Source organism: Lactuca sativa, chromosome 6, assembly GCF_002870075.4.
Source record: "Lactuca sativa cultivar Salinas chromosome 6, Lsat_Salinas_v11, whole genome shotgun sequence".
In the NCBI taxonomy this organism is placed as follows: Eukaryota; Viridiplantae; Streptophyta; class Magnoliopsida; order Asterales; family Asteraceae; genus Lactuca; species Lactuca sativa.
The window spans coordinates 155753703-155773837 of NC_056628.2; positions in this window are offsets into that span (position 1 = coordinate 155753703).

Below are 20135 nucleotides of genomic sequence, written 5' to 3' on the forward strand. Positions count from 1 at the left end.
ACATTATTTAAAATCAGAGTCTCCCAAGATCAACAATCATAAGATCAAGATGTGTACAATCACGTCTTCGCCTTGTCAAGGTCCTCTAAAGTACCTAAAACATAAAACTAAAAATTGTAAGCACAAAGCTTAGTGAATTCCCCCAAAGTACCAACACACAAATAGATGATATCTACAAATAACAGCATGTACTGGGTCCACAGCTAAAGGACTGGATTACCTCTAAGCCCACAACTCATATATGGCTTGCTTCTAAGCCTACAACATAAGTTTAGCTTGCCCTCGGGGCCAACAACTTATGTCCGGCTTGCTCCTTGAACCAATCAGCCATCAGACTGAAATACCCTCAATCCCTTGGTACGAGTCTGGCATACCACCCGGTCCTCAGCTCGTATTTGGAATGCACCTGAGCCCTCAGTATGAGTCCGGCACGCCCACCCGGCCCTCAACTCGTAACTGGAATGCTCAAGGGTTTTTTGGCTACAACACAAAGCAGTACAACCTCAACCCAACACAATATACCTCAAGCCCTCAATACAAGTCTGTCATGTCAACCGGCCCTTAGCTCGTATCTAGAATGCTTCTGAGCCCTCAATATGATTCTGGCATGCCAATCGGCCCTCATCTCATATGTGGAATGCTTCTCGGTTTGGTTGTTATAGCACGAAGCAGTACAACCTCAACCCACCACAATATGTATCCTATAACAGATAACAAGCATATATAGTACGTCATGCAGACAGAATCACAAGTAGTCTTATAGATCTACCAAAATAAGCATATTGGCAACTAGCTTATAATCATGCATGTAGCACCTGGTTCCCGGTACGTACTCCTTGTAATTAACATTTTTAAAATAATGCATTTTTGCCTTGGACTCGGCGAGTTGATGGACCAACTAGCCGAGTAGGAGCGGGATAAGACACGGGGACTGAACTTTGGACTCGGCGAGTCGGTTCTCGGACTCGGCGAGTAGACCCTGTTTGGGCAAAAACCCTAATCCGGGTGTTTGCACCCTATTTAAACGCTCTATCTTGGCCTCCTTTGTCCCTAACACTTCCAGAGAGCTGAAGAGCGAAACCCTAGCCTCCATTTTTGTTCTTGAAAGTGATTTTGGCTTTGTGAAGAAGGTTTGGAGCTTAGAAGAAGAATAAATAGGTTGTAGTGTGCAAGGAGGGGAGGTAGATCCGGAATCTACACTGCAAGAGGCTTCCATTCAGGAAGAAAAGCCCTTACCTGGATCACTAGTTCTTTAGATTCCCTTTTGTCCCTAAAATGGTGGTTTTCAAGCCCTAAAACACCATACTCCTTGTGTTTGTGCTTAATGATCCGAAAGGACTTCAGATCTAGACATTTTGGATGAACAACTCGGCGAGTCCTATGAAGATTGCCTGGTACTTAACGAGTTGTTCTTCAAACTCGGCGAGTCAGATGAACTGTCACTAAGTGAGAGGGGTTTAAGTGTTGGAGGTCCAACCCTTCGTATCTACACGCGGAATTAGCAATTTAGCATGTAGCAATAGTCCCAGAACCTAAATCCTCAAAAAAGATGCTCTGGTGAGGATTTGGAAGCGAGCAGGAGATCTGCTCGTGGGGACTTGGCGAGTTGTTCTTGGACTCGGCGAGTCGGGTCGCGAGTCGGTTATATCGTCCCAAGTAGTGAGTTAAGGGTGACTCAGTGAGTGGGAAGAAGGACTTGTCGAGTAGGACCAGGTTAGTAGGAGAAGGACTCGACGAGTCTATGACATGACTCGGCGAGTCTAGTCAACTGGAAGTTGAATTTGACCAAGGAGTTGACCTTGGACCAGGGGAGGGTCAATCATTTGACCTAAGGGTATTTATGAGTGTCTAATCTATGTTCATGATTTATAGCCGGAGGATTACCGGTTCAGCAGTCAGGCGCTCAGCAAGCAGACTTTCAGCAGCTACTTTCGAGGTGAGTTACCTTCCAGTAGCAGTGGGTCTACAGCCACAATGTCGGCCCACCAGTAGGAGTTGTATGATTAGATGATTGTCTCTGTGATATTCATATAGGTTTGCTACTACCTGTGTTATGTTTATGTGCTAGTATGATATGATGCTATGTGCTAGTGACAGTAGGGGAGATAGTTCCCGGTCGATAGGACCGAAGGGGTAGTCATGCCCAGCAATGTTAGATAGATTATGTGATATGTGTTATATGGTAGCAGTAGGGGTGAAATAGTCCCCAGCATCCGGTCGAGAGGACTGAAAGGGAGACCAACACCCATATATGCTAGTTAGTATCCGGTCGAGAGGATCGAAGGGGAGGCCAACACTCAGATATGCTAGCTAATATCCGGTCGAGAGGACCGAAGGAGTAGGTCGGGCACCCAGATATGACTGACAATATATGTTTGACATTTGGTTATATGGTATGTGGTACAGTGGGGGAACTCGCTAAGCTTCGTGCTTACGGTTTTTAGTTGTTGTTTCAGGTACCTCTTCAGCCAAGGGGAAGGAGCTGGCACGGTAGCGGCATATCACACACACGCTCTTGTTTTTCCGCACTATGAGACATTTTGGGATTTGTACTCTAATATTATTATGATTTACGTTTTGGTTTACAGACACGAGACATGTTTTATTAAATGATATGGTCGAATGAAATTTTGTTACAAACGTTTGCAAATCACTTAATTAAAAATGAAAATTTTGGCCCGTATTTTGGGGCGTTACAAGTTGGTATCAGAACCCTGGTTTGAGGGATTCGGACACACCTTCAGGGGTGTCTGAACTCAAATCAAGGGATTAAGGAATTTCGAAAAAAGAAAAAGTTTTATAAAGGATTAAGTAAAGAGTTTTAGGAAAGAACAAAGTGTGTAATGTGCGCAACCGGCCAACCTCAAGTAAGTATTCCCCAAAGTACCCATACAAGTTTATGTTATGTTTAACAGTTTCAGTAGAACAGCATGCTAGAATAGGACTAAGGATCTAAGAGTGATGCCTTATGTGTCTGCTTTATGTGCTTTAGCTTATGAGAATTGCATGCTAGTAATGAGTAGACAGTAGTAAGACAGCCTATTTAGGTTATGCCTGGTAGTATGAGCGCAACATTATATGCTAGTTCAGCTTCTCACAATGAGGACAGATTTGCTTGAGTAGTTTTCCTGCGTCCGAATGTTGCTTGCTTTGTGCTTAGTAGGACTCTAAGTGATGGGAGTTAGTCATTAGGTGAATACGTCACGTCACATATGATCAGGGTTGAATAATCTCAGAGTGCTGGATTTGGCCCTAATGCGCAGCTCTTATTTGAGTCTAACCGTTGTAGGGACGAGTATGTTACTCGAAGGATTATTTGAGCCTCATCACATGTGATGGTATTCAGGTAATGGTTAATTGGCATTACAAGCAAGCCTTCAGCAGCTGAGGACCGGTTTGGGTGGAGTCATAGATTTTCCCTAGGGCAAGCCTAGAATGGGAATAGCAGTGATTAGTAGTAGTGAAATGGATCTGGTGGAGTCGAGGCAGTCCTTAAAGAAGGTACAGATAGATGTGGAAGGTAGTATGAGCCCGTACTACTGAAATTAGAGGATCCGTACCCGAACTAAGGAAGGCCGAGACAAGACCAGGGAACTTGAAACATATGTGATCCTTTTAGAGGTATCAGTATCACTAATGGTTGCCTGTGTGTATTGCAGAATGGTGGTACTACGTCAGAGGCCAGTGGGTGGCAGTTCTGGAGAGAGATCGAGTTCGGGATCAGGATCCGAGCTAGTAGATGAGAGGCTACGCGAGTTCATCGCGTCAGAGATCATCAGGGGCATCCTTGAGTCAACCCCATCATTTTCGAGTCGATCAAGGAAGGGATAGTCGAGCTGATGGAGGACCGCCTCAGGGCATTCAGGAGTGACATGGCATCTGGCCAGTCAGGATCTCGCACACTATCCTTTAAGGACTTCAGGGGCAGTGGTGCGCCGGATTTTCACGGGGCGAAGGACCCCATAGCTGCTAGGCGATGGACTGCAGACATTGAGTCTGCACAGTTGACTAGCTTCTACCCCGAGGGGTCAAAGGTGGGATTTGCAGCAGGATGTTTGAGAGATCGAGCTAGAGATTGGTGGGAGTCCGTCGGTGACTCGTTGCGAGCCTCGGATGTTGAGGCTATGACCTGGTCGGACTTTATGACTAGGTTCAGGGCAGAGTTTGCACCGACTGTCGAGCTTCAGCAGCTGGCCAGGGAGTTTTTAGATATGAGGCAGACGACAGAGAGTGTGGCGGAGATCACTGCCAAGTTCCGGGAGAGGGCGTTGTTGGTGCCCCAGTACGCGGGTGATGAGGATATGAGGAGGACCCGCTATCATGACATGCTACGAGCTGATATTCGGGAGCATGTCAGTTTTTCAGCTTGCCCTACCCTGGACTCTATGATTGCCAGGACAAGGGAAAGGGAGATAGATCTGGAGTACATCCGGAAAAGGAAGGCGGAAGAGGGGCATGTTATGGGGGCTTCGGGGAAGAAGCCCAAGGGACCAGATGCGGGGCCGAAAGGCCAATAGGGGCGTGGCCGCTGCAGGAAATGCGGCAAGACACACAAGGGAGCATGCAAGTTGGGATCGTCAGGCTGCTATAAGTGCGGCAAGTCAGGGCACTTCAGCAGGGATTGTACCACCCCTGCAACTGTGATACAGACGTCTGAGTTGCTATGTTTCCATTGCAACCAGAGGGGCCACAAGAAGGCCAGTTGCCCCTAGTTGAAAGCAGCATCAGCGCCAGTGAAGGCGCCAGCTCCAGCGACCCTGCGGATCACTGATGGCCGGCAGGGCAAGGCAAAGGCTCCAGTGGTGAGGAGTCGGGCGTTTCAGCTGACTATCGAGGAGGCACGCGCCGCACCCGATGTGGTGACGAGTATGATTCTTTTCCTCTACTTTATTTATATGATGTTATGATATTGATATGTGCTTTGTGTTTATGCATTAGGATCGTTCCATGTGAATGGTATCCCAGTTCAGGTGTTGTTTGACTCGGGTGCCACCCGATCGTTTGTTTCTCTTGCGCTTAGCAAGAAGTTTACTAAGTCTTCGGGCATGTTGGATTGCCCTCTAGAGGTAGAGATTGCAGATGATTGATCGGTGCGAGCATTAGCAGTGTTCAGGGATTGTGTTCTAAGGTTGTTTGAGGAGCGCTATTTGGTGGATTTGGTTCCCATTCCGTTGCGTGGGAACAAGGTGATCATAGGCATGGATTGGTTGAGCCCTAATGGGGCGGTGATAGATTGCGCACAACAGCTGGTGCGGATCAGGACCCCAAGCGGGGGAGAGTTGGTGATCCACAGCGAGAGGCCACAGCGTGGACCCACAATATGTTCAGTAGCGAGAGCTAGGCGCTACCTTTAGCAAGGTTGTGCGGGATATGTCGCGTATGTTATGGATACCCGGGAGGCGGGTAAGGCGGCGGTGAGAGAGGTTCCAGTAGTGCGAGACTACGCTGATGTGTTCCCGGAGGAGCTTCCTGGAATACCTCCAGAGTGACAGGTAGATTTCAGGATCGACCTAGTCCCTGGTGCGGCTCTGATAGCCAAGGCACCGTATCGGTTGGCTCCTCCCAAGATGCAGGAGTTGTCTATGCAGCTACAGGAGCTTTTAGACAAGGGATTCATTAGACCAAGCAGTTCACCCTGGGGAGCCCCGATTCTGTTTGTGAAGAAGAAGGACAGGTCGCATCGGATGTGTATAGATTATCGGGAGCTGAACAAGGTAACGGTGAAGAACCGTTACCCACTCCCGAGGATTGATGACCTCTTTGACCAGTTACAGGGAGCTTCTTGGTTCTCCAAGATCGATTTGAGTTCAGGTTACCGCCAGATGAGGGTCAGAGAGGAGCATGTGCAGAAGACCGCGTTTCGGACGCGTTATGGCCATTATGAGTTCGTGGTGATGCCGTTTGGGCTCACCAATGCTCCTGTCGCGTTCATGGACCTCATGAACCGCGTGTGCAGACCGATGCGGGATCGGTCTGTGATAGTTTTCATTATTGACATCTTGGTTTATTCCAAGACGCATGAGGAGCATCTGAGAGAGGTTTTGGAGACCCTGAGGAGGGAGAGCTTGTGCGCCAAGTTCTCCAAGTGCGAGTTTTGGTTGCGCGAGGTGCAATTCCTTGGGCACCTTGTCAACCAGAACGGTATACTGGTTGACCCGACCAAGATAGAGGCCGTGATGAGATGGGAGGTTCTGAAGTCTCCATCTGAGATTTGGAGTTTCCTGGGTTTAGTGGGCTACTATCGGAGATTCATTCAGGACTTCTCCAAGATAGCCGTACCCTTGACACGGTTGACTAAGAAAGTCATGGTCTTTCGAAGGAGGCCTGAGCAGCAGGCAGCGTTCGAGGTTCTGAGTCAGAGATTGTGCGAGGCGCCAATCTTAGCCCTGCCAAAGGGCGTAGAGGATTTTGTAGTATACTGTGACGCGTCCATTTCGGGGTTGGGCGCGGTACTGATGCGAGGAGGGCACGTCATTGCCTACGCTTCAAGGCAGCTGAAGCCTCACGAGGCGAACTGCCCGACGCATTATTTAGAGTTGGGGGCGATGGTCTTCGCCCTCAAGATTTGGCGACATTACCTCTACGGGATTCGGTGTACCATTTACATGGACCACAAGAGTTTGAGGTACCTCATGGATCAGCCGAATTTGAACATGAGGCAGCGTTGGTGGCTTGATGTGGTGAAGGATTATGATTGTGAGATCCTTTACCACCCGGGAAGGGCCAATGTGGTGGCCGATGCGCTTAGCCGCAAGGCGACGCCGATCAGGGATATTTTCATGCGGATGACAGTGGTGACTCCGCTTTTGGAGCGGATTCGGGAGGCTCAGCAGGAGGCCCTGAAGGAGGAACATCGGAAGAGTGAGCGCATAGTGGGTCAGGTTTCCTCCTTCGACTATGACAGCAGGGGATTATTGACATTACACCGCAGGGTGTGGGTGCCATACCTTGGAGGTATGCGCCAGATCTTGATGGAGGAGGCGCATAAATCCCGATTCTCCATTCATCCAGGGGCGACGAAGATGTATAGGGATCTTCGTCTGGACTATTGGTGGCCCTGCATGAAGCGGGATGTGGCTTGGTACATCGAACGGTGCTTGACCTGCAGGAAGGTCAAGGCCGAGCATCAGAGACCGCACAGCAAGATGTAGCCGTTGGATATCCCGTTGTGGAAATGGGAAGATATTACGATGGATTTTATCACGAAGCTTCCCAGGATCGCGCGAGGAGTGGATTCTATATGGGTCATCGTGGATCGATTGACCAAGAGCGCCCATTTTATCCCGATTCAGGAGAGCATCTCGGCCGAGAAGTTGGCCCGACATCTATATCAGGGAGATAGTGGCGCGGCACGGGGTGCCAGTATCAGTGATTTCAGACAGAGATGTGCGCTTTACTTCTAGGTTTTGGAAGAAGTTTCATGATGAGTTGGGCACTCGTCTGCATTTTAGCACTGCCTTTCACCCGCAGACGGATGGTTAGAGTGAGCAGACCATCCAGACTCTTGAGGATATGTTGCGGACATGCGTACTAGACTTCGGTGGTAGTTGGGATACCTATCTTCCTTTAGCTAAGTTCTCATACAACAACAGCTACCACACGAGTATTGACCGTCCTCCCTTCGAGATGTTGTACGGACGGAGATGCAGGACTCCGATATGTTTGGGAGAGGTTGGCCAGAGGGTCATGGGAAGCACCGAAGTGGTGCTCCAGACGACATAGAAGATTCAGAAGGTCCGGAGCAGGCTTCAGACTGCTCAGAGTCGGCAGAAAAGTTATGCCGACAAGCACCGTTCAGACTTGGAATTCCAAGTCTGGGATATGGTTCTTCTGAAGGTGTCGCCATGGAAAGGTGGCATCCAATTCAGAAAGCGAGGAAAGTTAGGCCCACGGTACATCAGGCCATTCATGGTTGTAGCCCGGGTGGGCAAGGTGGCGTATAGGTTAGGCCTGCCAGCCGAACTCAGCCAGATCCACAACACTTTCCACGTCTCTCAGTTGCGGAAGTGTTTGGTGGACGACTCGGCAGTGGTGCCTTTGGAGAATATTCAGGTCGATGACAGCCTGAATTACATCGAGCGGCCTATGGCAATCCTCGACAGGAAGTTGAAGGGTCTGAGGAACAAAAGGGTGGAACTCGTGAAGGTGCAATGGCAGCACCAGAAGGGATCAGAGTGGACTTGGGAGCCGGTGGAAGAGATAATGGAGCACTACCCTGAGTATTCAGGATCGAGCAGCAGACTTCGAGGACGAAGTCTAAGATAAGTAGGGGAGATTTGTAGCACCTGGTTCCCGGTACGTACTCCTTGTAATTAACCTTTTTAAAATAATGCATTTTTTCCTTGGACTCGACGAGTTGATGGACCAACTCGCCGAGTAGGAGCGGGATAAGACGCGGGGACTAAACTTTGGACTCGGCGAGTCGGTTCTCGGACTCGGCGAGTAGACCATGTTTGGGCAAAAACCCTAATCCGGGTGTTTGCACCCTGTTTAAATGCTCTATCTTGGCCTCCTTTGTCCCTAACACTTCCAGAGAGCTGAAGAGCGAAACCCTAGCCCCCATTTTTGTTCTTGAGAGTGATTTTGGCTTTGTGAAGAAGGTTTGGAGCTTAGAAGAAGAATAAATAGGTTGTAGTGTGCAAGGAGGGGAGGTAGATCCGGACTAAACTTTGGACTCGGCGAGTCCTATGAAGATTGCCTGGTACTGGTACTCGACGAGTTGTTCTTCAAACTCGTCGAGTCAGATGAACTGTTACTGAGTGAGAGGGGTTTAAGTGTTGGAGGTCCAACCCTTCGTATCTGTACAAGAAATTAGCAATTTAGCGTGTAGCAATAGTCCTAGAAACCCAAATCCTCAAAAAAGATGCTCTGGTGAGGATTTGGAAGCGAGCAGGAGATCTGCTCGTGGGGACTCGACGAGTTGTTCTTGGACTCGGCGAGTCGGGTCGCGAGTCGGTTCAATCGTCCCAAGTAGTGAGCTAAGGGTGACTCAGTGAGTGGGAAGAAGGACTTGTCGAGTAGGATCGGGTTAGTAGGAGAAGGACTCGGCGAGTCTATGCCATGACTCGGCGAGTCTAGTCAACTGGAAGTTGAATTTGACCAAGGAGTTGACCTTGGACCAGGAGAGAGTCAGTCATTTGACCTAAGGGTATTTATGAGTGTCTAATCTATATTCTTGATTTATAGTCGGAGGATTACCGGTTCAGCAGTCAGACGCTTAACCAGCAGACTTTCAGCAACTACTTTCGAGGTGAGTTACCTTCCAGTAGCAGTGGGTCTACGGCCATAATGTCGGCCCACCAGTAGGAGTTGTATGATTAGATGATTGTCTCTGTGATATTCATCTAGGTTTGCTACTACCTGTGTTATGTTTATGTGTTAGTATGATATGATGCTATGTGCTAGTGACAGTAGGGGAGATAGTTCCCGGTTTACCGGTCGATAGGACCGAAGGGGTAGTCATGCCCAACCATGCTAGATAGATTATGTGATATGTGTTATATGGTAGTAGTAGGGGGTGAAATAGTCCCCAGCATCCGGTCGAGAGGACCGAAAGGGAGACCAACACCCAGATATGCTGGTTAGTATCCGGCCGAGAGGATCGAAGGGGAGGCCAACACTCAGATATGCTAGCTAATATCCGGTCGAGAGGACCGAAGGGGTAGGTCGGGCACCGAGATATGACTGACAATATATGTTTGATATTTGGTTATATGGTATGTGGTACAGTGGGGGAACTCACTAAGCTTTGTGCTTACGGTTTTTAGTTGTTGTTTCAGGTACCTCTTCGGCCAAGGGGAAGGAGCTGGCGCGGTAGCGGCATATCACACACACGCTCTTGTTTTTCCGCACTATGAGACATTTTGGGATTTGTACTCTAATATTATTATGATTTACGTTTTGGTTTACAGACACGAGACATGTTTTATTAAATGATATGGTCGAATGAAATTTTGTTACAAACGTTTGCAAATCACTTAATTAAAAATGGAAAATTTGGCCCGTATTTTGGGGCGTTACAATGCAGATCTATTCCATACTCAGCATATCAATGTATAGCAGGATATCAATCCAATGGGTCGGCCTTGGTGCTTTCGACTTGTAAGTACAGTGTAGAAGACTCACCTCAAAATGTCGAATATATCGGATAAAAGCTTAGACCGGCGATCCAAAAAATCTCTGCGCACTAGCACCAACAAATAATAGTAATTTAATAACTAGTCCACAACCCGCTTCGACGTCTTCCGACAGATCTGCCTTATCGAGCTGATGTGTGGCTGGGCAATAACAAGAAGGGGTCGTCGTCTAGGATTCAAGTCTGATTGTTCATCACTCAGAGTAAATGTCCATTTTACCCTTTCCTCACTTTGGCCCAAAATCTGAGGCCCACCAATAGCATCAAAAGCCCATTAGGGCCCAACTTTCTAAAAGATACCCAAAGCTCCAAATGGACCAAAGCACCAAAAAGGTGCACATACAGAAACTAGGGCCCAACAAAGGCCCAAAAACCACACCTCACATCGTAACCAGCCTTGGTCACGTCGTGAGAGCTCACTCAATCAAATTGTAACGCCAACATTTATGGCTAAGCATTAGTATGATGATGTAATAGTTAGGGTCAACAATTGTACCCTATTTTGAAGTAATGAAAAATAATTATTTGAGTATTATGTGATTTATGTGCAATATACGTGCTTATAACGATGTAATAGAATAATAATAAAATATGCATCAAAAATAAAGTAATAGGTAGAATCAATATCTATGAAGAAAGTTGAAATGGTCGTAACAAGGATTTCATGGATATAAGGAAAACTGAAAACCGACTTATAACGAAGAAGTTATGACATGTCGAAGTTTTACGACAAAACCGGCACGACATTGTATATCGTAAAAAGTGAGTTTGCGATAAAACACTTTTTAGCCTTAGCGATCTAATCGAAAGTCGTAGTATACTTTAAACCGAGATCATGCATATAGTGAACGTCCAAATCTGACTTCGTTAGAGGATGTTATGGTTTTTCTAAGATTTGGCATAGCAATATGCAACCCAGAAATCGGATTTTAGATCGATCGATTTTTAGCCGACACGATCTAAACATGAATCGGAGATCTCGTTAATAGGAGCTCAACGATTTAAAGACAGACGAAAACGGATGTCGAATGACAAATGTATGAATTTTTAGCGGACTTTATTTGTCTAAGCCTGTTAAAATATAACTTTAAAAATAAAGTCAAAATTAGCCGACGTAGTCCAAACAAAAGTTGTAGATCTTGTCGCTACCTACGTGTGGATATAAAGAACGTCAAAAACGGAGCTCATATGCGAAAGTTACGAAATTTAGAAGTTAATTAAATTATGGGTTAGATGCGAGGCTGACACGTGGCAAGATCTGGACCCTTTCTTTCTCTCCACGGCTTCGCACCGGATTGAGACCCCTGTCCCGCGTACGCCCGACGTACTTCGAAGTTACGCATCGTGTACTCCCATTTCTCAGCCTATAAATAGAGGCGCAAATCTTCCATTTTTCTCACACATTTCCCGTTATTTCTCTCTCAAATACTCTCCTTAGTCCCTCCCATTCCCTAACACTTCCTAAGTGTTAAAGGTGGAGCCCGGAGCGCCAGAAGGTTCCGAGAAGAAGAGCTTTCGGCTTAGAAGTTCTGCCCCGCAGAGCTCGACTCCTAGCTAAAACCCCCTTATAAGCGAGTTATGCTTACCTTGTAGCGCCCCGACTCTCAGGTATTGATTTTGATATAATATTTTTCTTGATTTCAAGGTCTACTCGACGAGTTGGCTGCCCGACTCGTCGAGTAGCAGTGGGTTGGTTCGCGTGTTTAAGTGACCTACTTGCCGAGTCCAAGTAGGGACTCGACGAGTAGGAGCTGGAGAATGAAACCCTAATTTTTGGGGTTTTGCACCCTTTTTAAAGGATTATTGGCCTCCACAGCCTCCCTTTCACAGCCCCTTGACATTTCAAAACCCTAATTTGTATGTGTATGCTGCTTTGGTGTGTTTAAGCCTTAAAGAAGGATTTTGGTGATAAAAGCTTGGAGAAGAAGTGATTAGAAGCAAGAAACTCGTGGGAATCAAAGATCTACTTCAGTTGGCACCCTTTTGAAGGTATTAAGCTGTTACCTTGGCTCATTTCTTCCTAGATCTCTTTTGGGTGTTTTTTTTAGGAAGCCTTTTGTGACATCTCCATTTTTCACGGCCAGAAAAGACCGATTTTGTTTATGTTTTATAAAAATCAGAGTACCTCTTTTAATAAAAATGTTGTGGATCGAATTTGTCTCCAAAACAAAATGTAATAAATATTTATCAAAGCATTTCTTAAAAAATGTATTTTCGTTTTATTACAAAACTCGGAATGTCCATATCGATACAGACCAAAAGCATAAACAGAACATACATTCATTTACACTAGTGATTTACATCTCCTTTAATCTCTCAGTGCAAAGCAGCTTCGTATCGATACCTGTGATACAAATAATCTGAGTGGGTCAGGTTTGGGAGCCTGGTGAGCATATAGGGTTTTCAACCCACAATAAAATATTATATTATATTATATTTAATCATCACACAATCAATCCAATTACCCACCCCATTATCTCCTTTTTATTTCTTAAAGATTACCCTATTAATCAACTATCCTTCATTTATTCATTACTAAGGATTGACCAAAGGAATTTATCCAAATTCCATGGCTACCAAGGTTCATACAACAGGCACTACATCACATAGTCGCCAGGGTTTATAAAATAGGCACTATGTCTCATAGTCACCAGGGTTTATACAATAGGCACTACGTCTCATAGTCACCAGGGTTTATACAATAGACACTACGTCTCATAGTCACCAGGGTTTATACAATAGACACTATGTCTCATAGTCACCAGGGTTTATACAATAGGCACTACATCTCATAGTCACCATAGTTCACTCATAACATCTTTCATCTCACACCAACTATTTCATCTACCCATGTTCTACCCAACATTTATCTTGTAGATATAAAATAGCATACATTTTTAATCATTTAAAACCTTTATAAAACATCAAATTCATACTCGTCTCAAATAAACAAACAATATATAAACACATAACACGTATTTCAAAGCAAATAATTCATATATATGTGTTAGAAGAAAGTAACTACACACTCACTTGTTAAGATGATTGTCGGATGTAACGTCCGCAGATCCGGGCTAGGCAATTTAGAGACAATAAGAATCAAAAATGAGTTTTTGATGGAAGATTATTTAGAAGGATAAATCTTAACCAAGGTGTAGTATATGTTACAAGGGTTTAGTACATATAAAGAACGTCGAAATCCGAGTTATAACGAAGAAGTTATAACCCGTCGAAGTTTTTCGGTAAAACCGGCACGACATCGGGAGACGTAAATAGTGAATTTACGATAGAGGACTTTTTAGCCTTAGTAATCTAAACAAAAGTCATATAATATGTTAAACTGAGAGCGTCCATAAAAAGAACGCCCAAATCTGACTTCGTATGAGGAAATTATGAATTTTCTAACATTTGGCATGGCAGTGCACGACCCGAAACTCGAATTTTAGTTCGAGTGGTTTTTGGCCTGCGTGACCTAAATGAGAGTTGAATATCTCATTAATAGCAACTCAACGGTAGAAAGACAGACGAAAACGGAGTTCGTATGTAGAAGTTATGAATTTTACGCGGACATTTAACTGTATAATCTCCTCCTACTGTTAAATTTAAGATCGGTCGAGAATTAGACGACGGAGTCTAAATGAAAGTTTTAGATCTTGTTTTTACCTACACGCGGATATAAATATTGTCGAGAGTAGAGATTGTATGTTAAAGATATGGACGAAACTTGGTCCCTACTCTTCGAGCGCGATAAATTCGATACAGTTTTGTAAATCTGAGATAGAACGAGAATTAGCTGACGGCGTCTAAATGAAAGTTGTAGTACTCGTAAATACCAACATGTGGATATAAAGAACGTCAAAATTGGATTTCGTATGAACGAGTTACAAATTATAATAGCATGTTTATGTATTAAAATAAAGTATAAATCATATATACGTATACATATATATACAAATGTATATATCATTAGAAAGGTATCGACGATGCAGTTATTATAAGACTAGTGTTGAATACTTTCGACATTAGTTTAGTACAAATATCATTAAATCTATTTAAAATAGTATTATGAAGGGGTGTTTAGTCGTTTATATGACTATAGGTCATTAAGTAATTATGAAGGATAGTTTTTGTAAATTCAATTACTATAAATAAGAGGCTTGGGCCCTCATATTTATTGCACCATTCTCTTCATTCAAGAGTCATTCTCTTCTTATCCCACGAGCATTTCGGTCCCTCGTGATTCGACTTCTTTTTCTATAGTTTTAGTATAGTAAGGTGAGCGCTGAAGCGCTGCATGAATCTTTCTTAGAAATATTCAGCGATGAAGTTCTGCCCCTGCAGAGCCTGACTCCTAGCTAAAAACTCCTTGTAAGTAAGTTATGCTTACCCTATTTTAATATAGCTTATATTTAAAATTGGTATTGTTATTATAAAGTTATAATAAATATTTGAGCTATTATTATATAAGTGTCGATAATAATATCTTTTTAACTACTCGCGGTACGGGGAATCTGGTTTAAAGGGCCACATAGGGTTGTTGGATTTTCAGAAGTGCTATATGCCAAAATGGTCTTGCCCTCCGGTGTTTTATGGTTGGCCCCTGTCTGTATATAGTGGTTAGAAAGTATTGTTTAAACGCTTATATAATAATAATAAGACTAATAATTAGTCACGGTAAATATCAGACTAAAACTAGTGGTAATAATACTATGTTTCGTCGAAGGAAATTATTTTAAAGTAAACGAAGCGATGTCCGAGTATCGAGTCACCACCTTATCAAGTGAGTGCATGGTCCCTTTCATCTTACACATAGATATGAAGTATTTTATATAAACTGCGTGCTATGTGTGCATATTATCTATATAATTGCTATCTATGCTGGATGAACGATTTTATACAAGTTTTATATGATTTAAACTGTATATGTATTTATATCTACATAATACGTTGGGTAAAACCTGGGTATATGAAATATGAGTTGGATGATGAGTTGAGAGGTGATATAGACCATGAGGTAAGGGTGAGAGGTGGACGATGTAAGAAGTCTTGTTCCCAAATGTTGGCCCTGTCATCTACCAGAGTATGTATGACAACCACGGACTATTCTAGACAGTCCAGTGGAACACTAGTAGACTCGCAACCTGTAGGTGTGGTGAACGATGTGTTCACCCGATGTACTCTAAACCTTGGGGATCATGCAGACTTGATGTCTAAACCCTGGTGACTATGCAGACTTAGTGCCTAAACCTTGGCGATCATGCAGACTTGATGCCTAAACCCTAGTGACCATGATAACTTGGTGCCTAATTCCTCGCGACTATGCAGACTTAGTGCCTATTGTGTAAACCGTGGCAACGATGGACTTCGTGCTGATTCCTTAGGATGATCCTTAGGAATAAATGAACTAGATCCTTAAGTGTAAAGAAGATAATCGGGATGGATAATTGGGTTGATTGTTTGATGTTTAAACATAATAATTATATTATTGTGGGTTGAAAACCCTATGTACTCACCAGGTTTCCCAATCTGACCTTGTAACACCCAGGATTTTGAAAGCCAAGAAAGTAAAGGAAACCCTAAATTTAAGAGGGACTCGACGAGTTAAAGGAAGGACTCGGCGAGTCGGAGCGGGATCCGGGTCAATAAGAAAGTAACCAACTCGACGAGTCGGCCAAGTGGACTCGACGAGTCTGGTCTGTGCGAGGAAAACCCTAAATCCGGGGCTTGGAGCCTATTTAAGCGTCTCAATCTTCTTCCTAGGGCTCCTTTACAGCCTCTCACACCCAGAACGCCGCACCTTAAGCCCCCATTGTGTTCATTCAACTTTTAGCCATTTTTGAGTGGTTTTAAGGAAGAAGAAGGAGTGGGAATCTTTGAAGCATCAGGGAGTGGCTTTGGATCTAAAGTTTTGGAAGCATTTCAGAGCATTGGAAGGTATCAATTCGTTTCCCTCCTTTAGATCTTCCTTGGATATGAGTTTTGGGGCTTTTAAGCCATGTTTAAGACCAATCTTGAGCTTGAGGTCCAGATCTGAGGTTGCTACCTCAGATCCATGCTTGTTTTGGTATGGAATCCCAGAAAGTATCAACCATTGGGTGGAAATTGGATTCTCTTGGTCCTAAACCCTAGCTATGGGTGTATTTTGCCTAGATCTCCCTCTCTACACGTAAAGTTTGCAACTTTACGTGGGAAATAGGCTTGGGGAGGGTAGATCTACAGTTTGGAGCTCATGCATGACTCGGAAGTCCTCTGCATGTAAGTGGATCTTAGTGGACTCGACGAGTCCTTCTAGTGGACTCGACGAGTAGCTTGAAGATGAAGAGGAACTCGACGAGTGGGATGAACAGCTCGTCGAGTCGGATGAAGATAGGCATGAACTCGACGAGTTGGATGAACAACTCGGCGAGTTGGATGAAGATTGTCGTGTGCTCGGCGAGTCTGTTCTTAGACTCGGCGAGTCAGGTCGAGTGGTCCCAAACCCTTCGAGTTAAGACTCGAGTCAGCGAGTCGAGCCAGGACTCAGTGAGTTGGTCAGGATAGGAATCGGGAATCAGTAGACTCGGCGAGTCAGGGGCTGACTCGGCGAGTAGAGTCGCGAGTGGAAGGACTCTGGATTTATGAACTCGGCGAGTCAGTAGGGTGACTCGGCGAGTAGGGTCGACCTGGGAGGTTGAATTTGACCAGGACATTGACTTTGACCAGAGTTGACTTGGTTGACCTTTGGAGGTCAGTTAGACTAAGTGTTGGGTTGTTATTGGTAGCTCGGGGAGCTAGCGGAGCAGCAGTTCGGAATTAGCGGTCAGGTAGCGGTCAAAGGGGTTAGCAGCAGCAGTTCAGCAGTATCAGGTGAGTTTCCCTTTTGTATGAATGGGTCTACGGCCACAATGCCGGCCCATGTAGTTATGAGTAGAAGACCCGGGGGTTAGCCCTAGGCACAGTATGCTAGTATGATATTTGGACGAGGTTCAATGACAGAGGGCGGGTGCCCAAGGAGCGGTTTATGTGATAGTTTATACTTGTTGTCTGTGTGATACTTGTATGTGCCTGGTAGGGAGGTGAGAGAGGGCGAGGTCCCGCATCTCACCAATAGCAGAGTGTGGATGGTGTTCCATATCTCAGTAGCAGCAGAGCAGGGGCGAGGCCCAAGTTAGAGAAGGAGTGAGGGTGGGCTGGGCCCGAACCTCACTATCAGCAGGAGTATGGACGAGGTTCCATGACTCGTCAGTAGCAGGACTCGGGCGGGGCCCAGAGATAGGCGAGGCCTTAGAGCAAGAGTTGTTAGTATATGCTTAGCTTATGTAATGTTATGTGATACGTTTATGTGCTATTATATGATTAGTGGGCGAGGCCCTGTGACAGGCGAGGCCTAAGTGAAACAGATCTGTATCCGAGCGGGGCTCGAAGCCAGGCGGGGCCTGGAGCGGCGGGGCCGTTGTAGCGGGCGAGGCCCAGGATAGCGGGCGTGGCCCAATATGTGCAGTATGTGATATTTGCATGGTATGTGGTAAGGTGGGGAACTCACTAAGCTTTGTGCTTACGGTTTTCAGTTTTGCTTTCAGGTACTTCCGGTAGCGGAGGGAGGAGCTCGGGGTGATCGCATGGCACACACCATAGAGTAGTCAGCCTGGGAACGTTTACTCTGATAATAAACATGTGTTTTTGAAAACTTATACTCAGATTATGTTTTGGAATGATGCTTTGTTTAAAGTAATGTTTTATTAAAAAGAAATTTTGGTCTTAAATTTTGGGATGTTACAAGTTGGTATCAGAGCCTTGGTTTGAGGGATTCAGGCATACTCTCTGGTGTGCCTGAACTCAAACTGAGGGGTCGGATGAAAAGTTTTCAAAATGTGAAAAGATAGTTTTTGTAAAAAGAATTTTGAGAATGAAAAACAGTTTTAGAAAAGCAAAAAGAATCCAGAAAGAAAAGAACTTTGAAAAGAAAAAAAGGTGTGGTGCATGCAATCAACCGAGCTCAAGTAAGTACCCCAAAATACCCATACAAGTTTATGTTATGATTATCAGTTGGTAGAACAGCATGCTAGAATAGGACTAAGGATCTAGGGATGATGCCTTATGTGTCTGTTATTTGTGCTTTTGAGCTGCATGATGGTGCTGATTAGACAGTAGTAGGATAGCCGTTTAGGTTATGCCTGAGTTTATGAGTTTGTGTTGCATGCTAGTTCAGATTCTTGCTATGTGGATATGATTGCTTGAGTATGTTATGGTTAGATTTTCCCTTGACCGAATGCTGCTTGCTTTGTGCATTGTGGGATTCTGAGTGATGGGAGTTAGCCATTAGGTGGATACGACATGCCACATGTGATCAGGGTTGAATAATCTCAGAGTGTTGGATTTGGTCCTATTGCGCAGCTCTTGTTTAAGTCCAACCGTTGTAGGAACGAGTCTTATACTTGAAGGATTATCTGAGCCTAGTCACATGTGATGGTATTCAGGTGATGGCTAATTGGCAACACAAGGAGACCTTCAGCAGCTGAGGACTGGTTTGAGTTGAGTCAGAGGTTTCCCTAGGGTAAGCCTAGGATGAGATAGAGTTGGGAGCAGTATTAGTGGATAAGGGACCTGGTGGAGTCAAAGCAATTCCTGAGGAAGGTACGGATAGATGTGGAAGGTAGTATGGGCCTGTACTACTGAAAGCAGAGGATCCGTACTCGATTCAGGAAGGGCAGAGACAAGACCGGGAACCTGGTAGGGCATGTTTGGTCTCGTATCAGTGATGAGTATTCTGATAGTGGTTGTGGTATATTTTCAGCATGGTGACATTGCAAGAGAGACCAGCGGGCGGATCAGGCGCCGGAGAGGGATCAGGCTCGGGTTCAGGGACCGAGCAACTCGAGGAGCGGATGAGAGAGTTGATATAAGATGAGGTTACGCGCAGTATTCTAGCTCAGACTCCTGTGATCTTTGGCACGGTCAAGGAGGGCATACTGGAGATCTTGGAGGAGAGGCTGGGAGCCTTCCGTATTGAGATGATGGCATTGATGGGAGCGCGTACCTTGACATTTCGAGAGTTCAGAGCCTGCGGGGCACCAGATTATCATGGAGCTAGGGACCCCATTGCTAGTAGCAGATGGTTGGCTGATGTTGCCAACGCTTTTCGTACGAGCAAGTGTCCCGAGGGGGACAAGGTTAGACTCGCCTCCTGTCTTCTGAAGGACAGAGCGAGGGATTGGTGGGAGGAGATTGGTCATGCATTGGGGGATGATGCCGCGTTGGACGCGATGACTTGGAGCGATTTCTCGGCCAGGTTCAGGGCGGAGTTTTCGCCGATTATTGAGGTGCAGCAGCTGGCACGAGAGTTTCAGGATTTGACGCAGACTACTGAGACTGTGGCGGAGATCACCGCCAAGTTCAGGGAGAGGGCTCTTCTTGTACCGCAGTATGTAGCGGATGAAGAGATGAAGAAGGCTCGGTACCATGAGATGTTGAGGGACGACATCAGGGAGTTCGTGAGCAGGTCCAGCTGTAAGACGCTGGAGGATATGATTTCTCGGGCTAGGGAAAGGGAAATTGATTTGGAGCAGATCCGGAAGAGGAAGCCGGATGAGATTCAGGTATCAGCGGGTTCGGGCAAAAGGCCCAAGGGATCGGATTCGAGATCGAGGGATCATCAGGACCGCAGTCGGTGCGGAAAGTGTGGCAGGGCGCACGGGGGCGCGTGCAGGAGTGTTAGCGGTGGTGAGTCTGGCTGCTTCAAGTGCGGTCGGACTGGTCATTTTAGCAGGGATTGTACTGTTACCGCCGCGCAGGGATCAGACATGATATGTTTTCATTGCAACCAGCGGGGCCACAAGAAGGCCCAGTGCCCCAGTTTGTTTTCAGCAGGACGGGTGATGGCACCCGCCCCTGCGACCTTGAGGATCACGGATGGCCGTCAGGGCCGGGTAGAGGCACCTGCAGCAGGGAGCAGGGCTTTCCAGATGACGACCTTGGAGACGTGAGCATTGCCGGACGTTGCAGGTATGCAATTTCCATTCTC